We start from the raw sequence: 16,221 nt of genomic DNA on the forward strand, positions 1-16,221 counted from the left end.
CTATCTTTTGTGTGCATAAAAATTATGTGCAATGGGGGATGCTCGTGAACTCCAGGGAAGATGGAAGCTTGCTGGGGGAGGTTCTCTGGGGTCAAGCCTCTTTTTTATATTATATTTATTTAAGCAGTTCACAGTATTCTTTGGTCCTCTTAGAGTTCCAATAATGTCTACAAGAAATGCTGGTAAAATTGTGTCCATATTCATGACTGGTGCTGCTGCTAAACTTCCAAAGCAGGATCCTACCTCAGCAGAGAAGTAGTCAATGAGGAAAAAATATGGAGGCCGCCATTTCCTCAATTCTGAGTGAGCTACAAAAACACTTTAAAACAAATGGCTGCTGAAAATCATGCTGCTACACAAGAGACTAAACCCAAGGTAATTTTACAAATGTTAAAAACTCTGACTTTGAAAAGCAGCTGGAAAAATTAGAGAATCGCATTGGTGACTTGAAGGAGTTAACTACCACCATGAACAAAAAGCTTATAATGGTGGCGGATCTACCAAATGGCATGAGAGGAATCACAGAAATAATATTTGAATCCTGGATGTGCCTGAGGGCAGTGAAGGTCAGAAACCTGCAAATTTTATTGAGAGGTTCTTACTTCAGCTGTTAGACATTAACTTTCTCCATTTGATGTGGAAAGAGCACACCAAGTACTGTCATTTCTCTTTTCTAATAAAACATACCTCAGGCCAACCGTGGTTAAAGTTCTGTGATTCCCTCCAGTTGCAGAAATATTAGCTAAAACTAAACAGGCCTTGCCGCTACTTTGAGACAGTAGCAAAGTTATGACTGCTGCTGATTTTGCAATATCCATGGTGAATTGCAGGAAAAAGTTTCTGGTTTTAAGTCCAAGGCTGTGTACTCGTTATAGGCTGTTTGTTCCTGCACAGATAAAGATCACTTATCATAATTCTACTAATTTGATATACTGCAGGATTTGGAAAGTTACATCCCTGAGCTGGAAGGCAAAGCTATGGCATCTAATAGATTTGATCTGTTCAAACATTCTAGCAATGCTTTTCTCATCTGCATCACAAATGATAAAACTTCTGACTTTGAAAAGCAGCTGGAAAAAATGCATCTAATCCACAGGTACTTGTGACTTGGATTGGCCACTTTTGGAAACAGGATACAGGACTCGATGGACCCTTGGTCTGACCCAGTATGGCATAGTTTATGTTCTTATGTACAGCTTCATACGATCTGGCTTGATCGGATTTACTTTGCTTCTCTTTTCACCGGAGGTAGTGCAACTTAATGATGAATACAATTTTCTATTTGATTTTACAGCATATTACTGCTATTTGTTGAACTAGAAAAATCTGTTGCTAGCAATCGGCCCTCCTTTTCCCCCCCTCCTGCAGTATTGTTAATGGATACTGGTCAAATATTTGTGGGCTTCTAAAGGTTCAAGATTATTTAGCAGTTGTTTCAGTTTTGGATTTGATTTGCTTGAATGTTACAGCAAGGGTTTCTTTCTCCAATGCCATTCCTTCATGTAGCTTGGATTGTTTGATTTTATTTTTGGATTCTCCTCCCGTTTGAAGTCCAGTTCAGCTGGAAGATGATCTTGAACTGCTACCAGGAATTACAATATGTTATTGCTGAGAATGAACTTGAAGGTTCACTTTTTGGTTTGTGAAGAGTTTTCTATATCACCATTGTGTTATCATCCTCCTGACAAGCTGGGTATAAGCCTTTTATTTTTTTGTTTAAAGCTTATTATGGTCAGTGGGTATGTTATGTGAACTCAGACTGCCTGTCCAGGTAAACATCACTTCAGAGAATATGTCACAACATCATAGAACAGCAATACTTCTAAAGCATATTTTGATTTACTTGTAATATAGTGTTTGAAAGGACATCCACCTCTTAATCCAATTAGTTCCTCATTAATGGTTAGGTTCATTCCTGATATATATACCACTGTAGAAACCAATAAATAAACATAACCCATATGTCCTGAAAGCCGTCAATTTATCTGAATCTCTCTCTCATTTCTTTGTCAAACCTTAAGTATCTTGTGATCACATAAGTCAGGATCTAGTCCATTATGGTATAAGTCTAAACTTATTATTTCAATCATGCATGAACTAATCAGGAAATAAAATAATCTATATGCAATTTTTAAGAGCTATTGTACAGATTTAACAACAATGGCTGCACAACTCTAGGAATGTAACTGCATGGGGATGTGTGAAAAGTTAGAAAAAAAATATAGCCATATTACTAACTTCTTTATAGTAACTACTGAAAAAAAATTAGATTTAACAACTATTTTACAGAAAGCAGATTCAAATTCCCAAGCCTAGTTTCTGTTTCCTGGGCTAGCTGGGGCTGGAGTTGCTTCAGAGTCTGTGTTCACCCTAGTCAAGGTAGACTCTGTCATCACACAGCAGCAGCATTAGTGGACAGACTCAGTGCTTTATGGCCCCTGGTCAAAGATAGTACTGGACTAGATGGAAGGGAGAGGCCTTAAAATGGTGGTGGTAGAGGGCAGGTAGAGAACTCAGATACTTGTGAAAAAAGGCCCATGACCCAGCAGAGGTCATTTCCAGTTGAGCAGAAGGAATCTGCTAAGCTAGAACACACACTACACCCTCCCAACAGCTCCCCCCCCCCCCCCCCCCCCCAAATATCAATTTCCTCAAAGACAACAATCTTATTTCCAACTAAGGAAGCTTCTGTCAATGTTTATGTTTATTCAAGCTTAATATAACCAACTATATATAGACTGAGGCAGTTTATAATCTAAAAAACATACACAAAGAAATGTTCTTTATTTTTATCAAAAGCCCCGAGGATGTGAACTAAGAAAATATGTAGTTATGTAGTAATTTTTTAAACGCCGTTGACAAGCTGATAAGTTCAAAGATTAGATAAAAGAATAAATTAACCCACCAAAAATAAAAGACTGAAGAGTTTGTCATTCAGTGGTATGTGTTATTATTTCATCTTTAGGTATCTCATCAAGCTCATAAGATTTAAGGGGTCATTTTCTAAAGCTAGCGCACGCGAAAAGGGATGTTTCGCATGTGAAAAGTCCCTTTTCGCGTGAGATAGCTAAAAAGGGGCGGAGTCGGGGAAGCATTTGGCCCGGAAGAGGAGGAGTCGGAGCAGACGCTGCGAAGACAGTGTGGACAGCGAAAAGGTAAGGAGCCTTTTCACTTCCAATTTAGCGATGGCGCTATTGGGTGCAAAAGCCAGCAGCGATTGCACAGCAGAGGTGTGACCGCTGCTGGCTATCGCAGGCCCGCCCCCCACTTCGCCCCTCGCCCCCCTGCACTGCGCGATTCACGCCGCCGCTGTGTTTTAGAAAATATAGGCCTTAGTGAGTTAATCATCATATTTTCAGGTTGTTTCTCTTCCTGATGTCCCTGAAGTCTAATATTAAAACAAATAAACATAGCTTTCCTTTTCTATATAGCAGTATGGTATTTACTGCTACTGTTATAGAGAAAAACAGAGAGAGCTGATTAATATGATTCATTCCAAGTGAAAAATAAATCTTTTTGTCAACTTGATTCATATACTCAATAGAATTCAATGGGTATTTCAATGTGGAGTTAACCTCACCATATCACACACACTTTCTTTTTTTTGTAAACTTTTTATTTAAATTTCATTTTCAAGAAGCAAAGTATTGCAATTGCCATTTTGATCCGCTTGAATATGTAGAAATAAGGATCAACATATAAGTTGCAGGTGATACCTTTCTATTGGACTAACTCAATACATCTGCAACTAGCTTTTAAGAACAATGCTTCCTTCATCAGGTCACTAACGAGATAGTGCAGTCACATTGGGTTTCAACAGGACAGGGTCAACAAGGCATGAGGTTGACTAGCTGACTCTACCATTTAAACTCAATAGAACTCTCCTGTTTCTTCACGGACCTGATGAAAGCAGCATTGTTTTCAAAAGCTAGTCACAGAAGCTTGTCCAATAAAAAAGGTTGCACTTAACTTGTTTGTTGATCATTATTTCTACATTCTCAAGAAGGGATATGTGCTTTTTAAAATATTCACTTTGCCAAAACACCATTTTTATTATCAGAGGTTCTGGTGTGTTTTTCATCACCAAAAACCTCTCTCACATCTTCTTTCCAACACAGAGTCAGAAGATGTCAGCAGAAAAGAGCCAATTGGTCTGTCCATTTGTACCCATCTGTGCAGTCACAAATCCTACTTGATCACTGATATCCTCCTGTTCTTCCCTGTACGTTAAGATCTCTTTGTGTCTGTCGCAAGCATGATTCAATTCTGAGGCTGTTTTGCTTCTGCCACCTCTCTGCTGGAAGTCTGCTCCAGTTGTTCACCATCCTCTAATCGCATGTTCCTTTCAAAGTTCACTCCCTTCAATTTCATTTGATGATCCCTTATCTTATAGCTTCTCATGCTATGAAAAATACTGGTTTGGTACCTTATTGAAATCAGCTAGATATGTGAATCTGGGTATCACATCTTCTCTTTCCCTCCTTTAATCTAGACAACCTAAGACAGAAACACATGTGCTATCAACCTCTCTTTCTAGAATGAATATTGAGTAACATTTTTTGGTCCAAATATCTGCTTTCTTTAGATTCACCTCCTTGCTTCATCAGTTATTCCCTTTAATAATTCCTTTTCAGCCTGCCTCTTTTCACTTATCTCTAAAGAAAGCGAGATCCTTAGTCTTTACTGTTGCGGGCAATATAATCCTCCACTTGAGCCTTTGCCAGTATCAACTAAGCAGCTGAAAATATTATTTTTGATTCTGTATCAAGATCCTACTAAAAAAAAAAGTTCACCATGTACAAATTAGCCCTACGGAAACAAAGAAGGTGGTGGCAGAAAAGAATCACCAATCCGCCCATTTGTGTCTGAATACTGTGCTGTCATAAGTCACTCAATCCATGGTCATCTCCCTCCCTCTGCTACTAAAGACTGTTTGCGTCTATCCCATGCATTCTTGAATCATGCTCTTGGAACCTGCGTAAGAAGCCTGTTTCAGGGGTCCACTGAAAACATATCTTCTCACATTCTGTTTTCAGATTGCCACCCCGCCCTTCAGCTTGCTCTCAAACTTTTCATTCTATGGAGTTGCAATTCAAACCTAAACTCAAACATTTTGGGGATGTTTATTGTTTTCCTTTTCTTATGATTTCAACTAACTAGACTACTGTGAGGTCTAGAATCCAGTTAGAATTTATATATATCCTTATTAGCTGATGTCCTTTCTTCCGTTTGGGGAGGTTAGTGATTATTTACGTTCTCTACAAAAGATAATAATGTTGAAATCTGTTTCCATATTCCTATCAAGTAATGCCAGAGATATCCATGTATACAATGGTACCTGTTATGCCTACTTGCTGCCATTCTTATGGGTGATTTTCTTCTTTTTCTGTTGTAATCAGAAGGCCCTAAAGCATGAGCACAGCATGAAAACACCAAGACTATCACCAGGGTAAGTGGTGAAAACAGGTGCTTCCTGCACCTTTACATTCAGTTATGAGCAACTCCATTTTATTAAATAATTGAATGAAAAATGCTCCATAGAAGTATCTAAAAATATCAGGAATGTATGTCAAATGAACGAGGAATTTTTTCTTAGCATTTATCTTGAACTGCTAATTTAATTCAAATGTTAAATATAAGTATTTGAATCCCCCAATATTTGAAAAGTTAAAAACATGTTTTGTATGCCATCTTATCTAGGATATTCACTTAAACAAGGGAACTATGTAGTAACTGTGCTAAATCCAGCATGGTTATGTGAGTTTGCTACAGGTTTCAATGGCTGATGTGCTAAATTAGTGATATGCAGAACGCATCAGCATTAAATGCCCTCATTAATGCTGTCACATTCTGCCTTGTCCTCAGCAACCCATGTTAACTAAACCTGAGAAATGCAGTCAGTTAAAGTAAGCTGGTGCAGGAGGAGTAGCCTAGTGGTTAGAGCTGAGGGCTAGAGCATGGTTCAAATCCCACTGTTGCTCCTTGTGACCATGGGTAAGTCACTCTCCCTTCTATTGCCTCAGGTACAAAATTAGACTGTAAACCTGCTGGGGATTGGGAAATACCTACAGTACCTGAATCTGCAGAATTAAAAAAAAATGTTAAGTATTCATGAAAGTAGCAGCAAACGTTTTGGAATGGTGATTACTACCCTTACTCAATAAGCCTTCACATGGTTAATGCAACTCCAACATTGCTCTCTGCTTCAAAGGCAAGGAGAAATGTGGAAAAGAGGATTTGCATTCAGACAACAACCAACAAGGACTGAACTACACAGTCTGGGTAAACAAATAAGCATGGAGGTAGCTTGCTTATTGCGGCGGTTAATACCCTAAACCAATTAAGCCTGATACATCACATTAAATGTATATACAGCATTTCTCTCTGCTTCAACGGCAGGGGGAAAAGTGGATTTACATTCAGACAACATCCAACAAGGCACGGATCTGTGCAGTCTGGGTAAACAAGCATCGGGGTAAATTGCTTGATGCGGCGATTACTACCCTTAAGCATTAAGCCTTATGATTCATCTTTGATGCAGTTCCACCATTACACTCTACATCAATGGCAGGGGGTGGCAGGAAATTTGAATCAAACCGTTACCAACAAGGGCCCTGAACTTGGTGGTCGGTGAAACAGATAAGTATGGGAAAATAAGTGTGGGAGCTTGCTGGGCAGACTGGATGGGCCGTTTGGTCTTTTTCTGTCGTCATTTCTATGTTTCTATGGTGTGAAGGGACTCGGGTGACAGTGTCAGTGGTGCCATTTTTACTTTGGCACCACAGCTGGCATAAGGGAAACCAGCACCTTCCTGTCAGTGAACATTCAGAAGACATTTTGGAGGGCTAAGTTGAGGTCCTCTGATGTTACAACGGGGGTAAGAGCCCAGTAGGTCCTTTTATGTATCACAGTAGGGTTCTGGGCAAAAAGTGAGCTTTCAGGTCCTGAAAACTCAAATCAATACATAAGAACATAAGCCTACAAAGGGTGCTAAACTTAAGTATGTCTTCTAAGATGTAGTTTACTTTGCAGTATTAGACGGGCCACTTTAAGCCTCATAGGTATTAATGCTGTATAGTATATCTGAATTAATAGCTAATGAGGCCATCTGCATTTTTTTCATTTGCATGCATATAGCATTTCTGACAGGGAGCCAGTGGTAACACTAATGCACATAAGAATACCATGCAGTGTACATGGACATTAGCTAATGCCTGCATTAATGCCAACATCCTTTAGCACATGAGCCCAAGAGTAATTTGAGTAAAAGCACTTCATAAATGCATACATTATATTTTTCAGTTCTTTTTTAAAGAATTTCCTTTCAATGACAAAATGCCAATAGACATTGCAAGGATTCTTGTAGATATCTTAAGGAAACAGTACCATCTAGTGTCCTATCATTAGCACTACAATTTGCAAAAATACTGCAGCACAAAATTATGTATAAATTTCAAACTCCATTAAAACGTGAGGTTAAGTAGTAATGGATTTGAGGAACTAGTATCAATGGTTAAAAGTTAAGCATTGTGTTGATAGGGTATTTCTAAACTTTCACAACAAAACTTTGCTAACCCACCTTAATTTCTGCTCCAGTCCTAGGTTTCTGATAAATTTGGATTCTTGTCCTATCATTTCCTTGAACATGTCACAGAGGCTCATCAATAGGAGGGAGGTATCAAGTTTTCCTTTATGCATTTCCCTAGGCCATAATTTTCCTTCTGCGGATGTGCAATAAAATTGTAATGCTTCCTTTGTGCAAGAAAAATATCCAGAATTAAGGCGGTAAAAGTGTTAAGCATAAGCAAATAATTTATTTTAAAGGCTCCACTGCCATCTTAAACTGAATACGTGGTGCCCCAGCAGTGCCAAAATCACAAAAGTGATGTAGTCCCAAAGTTTCAAATAAATTAATAATAATTCGGATCTGGGAAGAACAAAGGAAGTATCACAAAATCACACTAAAATCCCTTAAGAAGTACTTACTGTTTTAACTCCTTTATATATATTTCCAAATTAGTTTTTTCCCCCCCTCTGTTGTCCTTTTAAGAACCTAGTTGGAAAGAAAGAAAGTCATCAGGGTCCTTTGTAAATTTAATACAGTAAAAGCCCCATTATCCAGCACTCAACCAACCAGGATCTAGCAGTGCAGATTTATTTTTATTTTTTACTGCTTCCGCAGGGAAGGGAGCAAATACACACATTCTCCTTTCTGACTCCGCAGCAGTGGCAGCACCATAGTGAGTGAGAAAGGCAGATCGCTGGAACTACTGCCAAGAAGCTTTAAACAGAATACTAATCAACATTTAAAAAGGTAAAGGAAGAGTACTGGGAGAAGGAAGCACACTCTCAGATATTCTGCAGAGTCAGTTAACTGGCATGGACTAATACCCATGCATGCCAAATAATGATGCTTTTGCGATACATTGAAGGACCAGCAAACTTCTGCAAACATAGTATGAACTATTTAAAAAGAAAACACAACTATTGTTTCACAAAATTGTTCCAAGTCGTTTAAACAGCCGCAGATTGTGAGGAACTGCCGAAGGACCTTGTGAAACTAGGAGACTAGGCATCTAAATGGCAGAAGCAATTTGATGTGGACAAGTTTAAAGTAATGCACGTAGGGACAAAATAATCTCAACTGCAAGTACGCAATGCTGTGTTCCATGTGTAACTGGTCCCAAGCTGGGTGCTTTATCCTTCACTTTGGGGTGGTACGGGTCCAGGTGCAGTCCAGATGGGGAGGAAGAATAATCTTCCAGGGCTTTCTGGTGTGTCTATCCACTCTTTACTCTTAATGCTCACACTGAAGGTAGAGAGGATCTCCACCAGGTGCCAAGCCGTTCAGAGAAGGAGCATTGAAGGCAATAAGAGCAACAAGGGTAGGAATAAGTCTGTCTGGAGTCCAAGAATGGTGTTCAAATAGAAGTCTTTACTGGGATTTAAATAAAAGAATCCAAGCCACAATGCCAAAAATAAAGAACAGCATCAGAAATATAATAGCAATGAAGATGATTGTTAGTTTGTTCATCTTAGGTGCTACCTCCCTTCTCACTTCTCTTGCACCATTATCCACGGAGGAAAACTGTTCCTCTTTCAATGTGTGAAAACTGGAATGGGGTTTCAGCATAAAGTCCCCAAGCACAAAAACTGCAGGACAACTGTACCCATGTACAAAAACATTCTGAAATTTCAGGGCTGTACAGTTCGAATTATGTGCCTTGCTTGGCTGTGTCTGCAGAGAGAATATTAAGCTCACTTTCAGGCCGATACAGTAAAAGTCGCGGGAGAGCGGGCGAGTGCCCGCTCTCCTGTTCGCACAATTTAGTATTCAAATAAGGGCCCGCGGCAAAAAGAGGCGCTAGGGACACTAGTGTGTCCCTAGCGCCTCTTTTTTGACAGGAGCGGCGGCTGTCAGCGAGTTTGACAGCCGACGCCCAATTTTGCCGGCGTCGGTTCTCAAACCCGCTGACAGCCACGGGTTCAGAAACCGGACACCGGCAAAATTGAGCGTCCGGTTTTCAACCTGTGAGCCGCAGGCTAATTAAAAAATTTTTTTTTTTAATTATTTTTTACTTTTGGGACCTCCGACTTAATATCGCCATGATATTAAGTACTGTATCGGCCTGTTTGTAATTAACTAATAGTTCCTGACATTTCTAAAACATATTTTCTTCAAAGTGAAGTGCAGTACTAGGCTCATATCCCCATAGGAGTGGAGGAGCATCCTAGTAGTTAGAGCAGCAGGCTAAAAACCAGGGAGGCCACTGCTACTCTTTCTGATCTTGGGTAAATCACTTCACCCTCCAGTGCTTCAGATACCAATGTAGATTGTGAGCCCTCTGGGGACAGAGAAAATAACTATAGTGCTTGAATATAATTCACCTGTGCTACAATGAAAAGGTGTGAGCTAAATAAATATTTACTGTATTGACCATACTACTTGTATGGTTAAAAAAAAACAAAACAAAACAGCTGATAGAACATAGAAGTTGTTTTAACACAGGAAAAGTTTCAGTGCCTTTGGTTGCCCATTTTTTGGAAGCAAAACATTTTTTTCATCAAATCAAATGGACTATCATTGATCAAATACCCATACAGATTAGGGGAGGTGATCATTTGAGGTTAGCTTGGAAAGAGCAGAAGTGGATTTTTACATTCAATTCAGTAGCTCCAAATGGTTTAAATGAATCAATTGAGTGGTGTTGATTTTGATCACATGATCAGAAATTCATAAGAATTGGTCTGACCCATACTGGGTCAGACCAAAGATCCAACAAGCCCAGGATCTTGTTTCAACAGTGGCCAATCCAGACTACAGGTAGCTGGCAAGTACCAAAACAAAGTAGATCCCATGCTACTAATGCCTGTCATAGCAGTGGCTTTTCTCTAAGTCAACTTGATTAATAGCAGTTAATGGATTTCTCCTCCAAGAACTTATCCAAATTTTTTTAAACCCAGCTACGCTAACTACATTGCTTTAATTGGTACTTGAGTTATCTATCGTGAATAAGAGTTTGCTTTCCGTTGCAAAAAGAAGGATACCTTCTCTGATGGCAGCAAATTTGCCTGATGCAGAGCTGAAGGGTTATCATTCTCAAAACACTGACGGGCGTTGGGTGACCAGTTTTAACGTGGCTCGCAGTATCCTTGAACTGAAATCTAAAGATTAAGTTAAGTTTCATATGTTTCACTATAATATAAACATTTTTATGTGCAAAAGACTGAAAATTTGAAAAAATATTTGCAGACTTTGAATAGAGACCGATGATGACAGTATTTCCCCGAAGCATTTTGGCTGTTGAGGTGCAATAGTTTGAGCTCTCTATGTTATTCTCTTTGCTCCTCATGAATATAGAGTTGATCTTCTAGCTGAATACTAAGGGGTTACATCCTAATTCAGCTCTATATCCGTTATTAAATATGTTTCTGTAGTTACAGTGGCTGTAGAACTGGAGGTATAGGATTTCTGTCAGGGTTCTTCTGCCTTATTCTGTATAGTTTGGAATTAATGACAAACCCCAGATTTCACTCTCATATAAGAACGTAGAGATTAGCCTGGTCACCCTAAAAAAATGATGTATGTGAGTTGTACCAAACAAAATGGAAGCTGAACACAAAAAAAAAAATCAATGCTGAAAAACTGTATTGAGATTAAACCTATTGTGGAATAAACTGGACATTATTTTATTTATTTATTTTATTTTCCATTCTGATTTTTCAGGCACTTCAAAGCAGATAACATTCAGGTATTATAGATATATTCCTGTCCCCAGAGGGTTTACAATCTAGACATTTTTTCCCATAGCCACAGATGTTCTGCCTAATTAATTGTGAGATTTGTTTTATATATAAATATATAAATATATATATATATATATAAATATAAATCTCAACAAAATAGCAGATAACCAATTTTTTGTTCCTAAAAATTATACAAATATAACACAAAATAAGGAACAATATCATATTTCTAAAAGTACATACAAAATTTTAATTTACCCATATATAAACAATATATATATTTAAAATATTTGAAAGCATTTTTAAATTTAAGTAGGGATAAAAAAGGTTTACACCACAGCACAATTCAGTAATACACCCAAAGTACACAAGAAGTGTCCATTCGATAAAGAAAACACCATGAATCTTCTTACTGCGTTGAATACTGCAACGTGATTTCTCAAATGTTCTTACTTGCATATACACACTTACATATTAATGTGATCCCATAAAGAGTGGTTAATTATTAAATGCTTGAAACAACAGGTCCAAGAAAGTGGCAAATCAAATGAAGTAGTAATTTCTTCTTAAATAGCAGAACCTAACAGTTCTCAATCCCGTCCCAACAATGGCCCGATTGTTTTGCTTCTATCAGCTTCCTCAGTGGAGCATTCTTTCTTATTATACCACAGATATAAAACCCATTGTATCAGGTAGAACAGGGGTCAGGAACCTTTTTGGCTGAGAGAGCCATGAACACCACATATTTTAAAATGTAATTCCGTGAGAGCCATACAATATGTTTAAAACTAAATACAAGTAAATATGTGCATTTTATGTAAGACCAACACTTTTAAAGTACAATAAGTCTCTGAATTCTTTTTAATAACGTTGTTATGCTGTTGCTAACCAATGATGAATAAAGTACTTCTTACCATTAATGTGACTTCTGGTGCTGCATGGTTTTGCTGATGGCTTTGTAGTCTGGTTGATACGTGGTGAGGTTAAGCTTCATGCAGGCGTTGAGACTTCCATCCGTTAAACGTGATCGTAGGTTGGTCTTAATGTTCTTTAGATGTGAGAAAGACTGCTCATATGCATACGTAGAGCCAAACATTGTCAGTACAGCAATACTCACACACTGCAGTGTGTGGTATGTGACGAGAAGTGCGTTCCAAGTTTTGACAATCAGCTGGTCCGTGGGTTGAAGTTTTTTCATTTTTCCCCACTTGTGTTTGCTCGCCAACTCTGCTTGCTGTCGTGCAAGTGTTTCCAAATCTTCATTCAGTGACTTGAACTTATTCACCCACATGTCTGAGGCCTTCAGATCAGCAGCTTGTAGCTCAAAATCTCTGACGGAGGCACCAGGGATGTAACTCAGGTCGGCGCTGTCCACTGTACACTCGCGTGGATGGTGATGAATTTAAAAAGACGAGTGCGCTCATGAAATTCTCCAAAGTGCGCTTTGAATGACTGCAGGAGATTAGATTTGAAGCCCGCTAGCTGCTGAAGATCAAGATGTTGAGCAGGGTCACTTGCTGTGCATGCATATTTAAACTCTCCCAGTTTTTCAAAGTATAGTAAACGACCTGTTTCAATGTCGGCGATGAAGAGTTCTAGCTTGTTTTTAAATGCAAACACTACTTGTTGAAGTGATAAGATTGTATTTCCAACGCCTTGCATTTTCACATTGAGCTGGTTCAGATGTTCAGTCATGTCCATGAGATAGTAGAACTTCAGGAGCCACTCAGTGTTAGCTAACTCAGGATGCTCGACGTTTTTCATTTCAAGAAAAGTCCGGATTTTGCTCAGACAAGCCGCGAAACGGCTGAGCACCTTCCCTCTTGACAACCAACGCACATTGCTGTGCAGAAGCAGACCAGGATAATTATTCCCAACTTCATCCAGCAGTGTTTTAAATTGGCGATCATTTAAAGCTCGGGCAACAATAAAGTTGACCACCTGAATGACCAGCGACATCACCTCACCAAGCTGCTCGCCACACATCTGAGCACAAAGCGCCTCCTGATGTAGGATGCAGTGAAAACTTAGGATGGGTGTCTTTTCATGTTCACGAAGAAGCGCTACGAATCCTCTGTTTTTCCCCACCATGCACGGAGCACCATCAGTACACACCGAAATAAGTTTATCCATTGATAGATTTTTTTCTTTAGCGAGCTCAGTGAAAGACTTGAATAAATCCTCCCCTCTTGTTGTCCCTTTCATAGGCAAAACAGCAAGACTTTCCTCACGTAGTGTGTCACCAACAGCATACCTTGCAATCACGCTGAACTGGGATAAATGGCTTACGTCTGTTGACGCATCCAAAGCGAGAGAAAAGAATGGTGCTGCATTTATGTCCTTCACTTGTGTTGCCTCAATTTGATTTGCCATCATGATGGTACGATTGTGAACAGTTCTTGCCAACAGAGGCATGTCTTTTATTCGTTTGATTATCTTGTCTTTATCCGAAAAGTCATCAAAAAGTTCATTGGCAACATCAAGCATGAATGTTTTGGCATACTCCCCATCTGTGAATGGCTTTCCGTTTCTCAAAATTGCTAAAGCACCAGCAAAGCTAGCTGAATTCCAGTCACTTTGTTGAGTCCAAACACGGAGTTGCTGCTGACTAGCTTGCACTCTGCACAGTAGCTCTTGACATGCTTTCTTCCTGCTGTCCCCCGCAGGATATTTCGATGCAAATGTAGTATAGCGTGTGTCGAAGTGCCGCTTTATATTTGACCGTTTCATCGATGCAATTTTATCATTGCATATTAGACACACTGCAGAACCTGTTCTCTCCACAAAGGCGAATTCCTCTGTCCATTCCTGCTGAAAAGTAGGATACTCCTCATCTTTTTTTCTTTTAGCCATCTTCTTCCATAAAAGGGTTTCTGCAATTAGCTAGCTGACTACTCCCTCCCACTCCCTCACCTCCCCCCTCTAGTCTCCCTCCCACTCCCTCTCACCTCCCCCCTTCCCCTCACTCTCTCCTCCCTCCCCCCACTCCCCTCAGTCACTCCTTGACGCCGCTACTGCTCCTCGCCACCGCCCCTCGCTGCCGCTACTGCTCCCTCCCCCTCACTCTCTCCTCCCTGCCTCCCCCTCAGTCACTCTCTCCTCCCTGCCTCCCCCTCCCTCAGTCACTCCCCCCCCCCCCTTCCCCTCAGTCACTCCCCCCTCCCCTCAGTCCCTCCCCCTCCCCTCAGTCCCTCTCTCCTCCCTCCCTCCCCCTCAGTCACTCTCTCCTCCTCCCCCCCTCCCCCTCAGTCACTCCCCACCGCCGCTACTGCTCCTCCCAGCGCCATTTATTTTTGCAGGCACGCTCTGCTCTGACCGACGTGCTCGCCCACTCATGCGCGGTAGAGCTGCTCTCTACTGCGCATTTGCGGGCCGGTCAGAGCCCAGATGGAGCAGACAGAAGATCTCGGGGGGGGGGGGGGGGAGGGAAGGGTGTTCCCCCCCCTCCCTCCCTCGCGCCGCTACTGTTCCTCGCCGCCATAAGCCCATAAGGTTGATTTGTCTGCGAGCCAGATGCAGCCATTAAAAGAGCCACATCTGGCTCGCGAGCCATTGGTTCTAGACCCCTGAGATAGAAGAATAAAGGCTCAAATACATCTAATATTTCATTAACATTTCCAATCTTAGTAGAAAATTAGTTTCTATCTGATACAACTGGTTTTATATCAAATATTTTAAATATAAATATTGTTTATATATGGGTAAATAACATTTTAATGCACTTTTAGAAGTATGATATTGTTCCTTATCTTGTTTATATTATATATATATATATATATATGTACACACACACACACACAACAAACCACCTCCCACAATAAATGGAAAGAAGCTTAAACAACTAATTTCTCAAAGCTACAAATCATTTTTATTTTACTAGAATGAATATTCATAAAATACGTAACTTTTTAAAGTTTAAACATACCAAATTTCACAAGGCAAATTATATAAGGTAAATATATACAAAACTATAAATTTATCAAACCAATCACACTCTCACTTACACCATATTATAAAAACATATTAAAAAATGTCCCTATTTATCACTTTTATGACAAATCAAGTGGCAAGCAACAAAATATATTAAAATATTCATATCGTACAATCAAGTATCTCATGCCTTTGCATGCTATATTATTTTACGTTTTCAGTTTTTCATCAGTTCCATTCTACCAGGGAATCTTACTCCATACTGATGTGCAGTAACTGTCTCACTCCATTTCCTGATGAATATATTACTTCATCCACACACGATATCTCATGTCAATATGTGAGATCGGAAGAGATCCACATTGATTTCTCTCACACTTTTATGAACATTCCTGAAGCCCTGGACTGGTGCTTCAACACCTATTACCAAAATATCGAATGAGTCTTTGATTTCCTTCTAGCTGTTGTTAGATGTTAAAGAGACCCCTAGTAAAGCCTTCATTTTGCCCTAACACAGGTTTCCTCAGGGTGAGAAGAACAGCCAACAGCTATGACTCAGCCAACTTAATGGAGATATATTTTCAACTGTGTTTCACCCAAACCGGGTCCAGTCTCCGGCTTCACCCCAGATCAGGTGTTCTCAGCCAATTAATAATTAGGATGTGCACTGTCACTATAAACCAATGAAAAACTAAACTCAAAACTTGTCTTTGTATACTCTGCCCACATTAAAATTATCTAAAATTTGTCCTAAACGTCATATATAATATCCCGCTATTGATTTAAACACTCAAACTATTGTTTAAGCAGTATTATAGCTCCACAACTATTTATATACCTTATATACAGTAAGTACAGTATTCTCCTCTGCATCCCCTCTTGCAGCCTGCAACTCAAGCCTGGTTGCCCTTCCAGGACCATATTTTTGATAAAGTTAGTAAGGCCAGAAAGTAGCATGAATTCCATGGGCTCCATCCGTTATATTTAGCAGGGTTGCATTGCACAGCGTTATTACATCTAGAATATAAAGCTTTGTCAAGGCAG

Source organism: Rhinatrema bivittatum, chromosome 6 (genome assembly GCF_901001135.1).
Source record: "Rhinatrema bivittatum chromosome 6, aRhiBiv1.1, whole genome shotgun sequence".
Taxonomy (NCBI): domain Eukaryota; kingdom Metazoa; phylum Chordata; class Amphibia; order Gymnophiona; family Rhinatrematidae; genus Rhinatrema; species Rhinatrema bivittatum.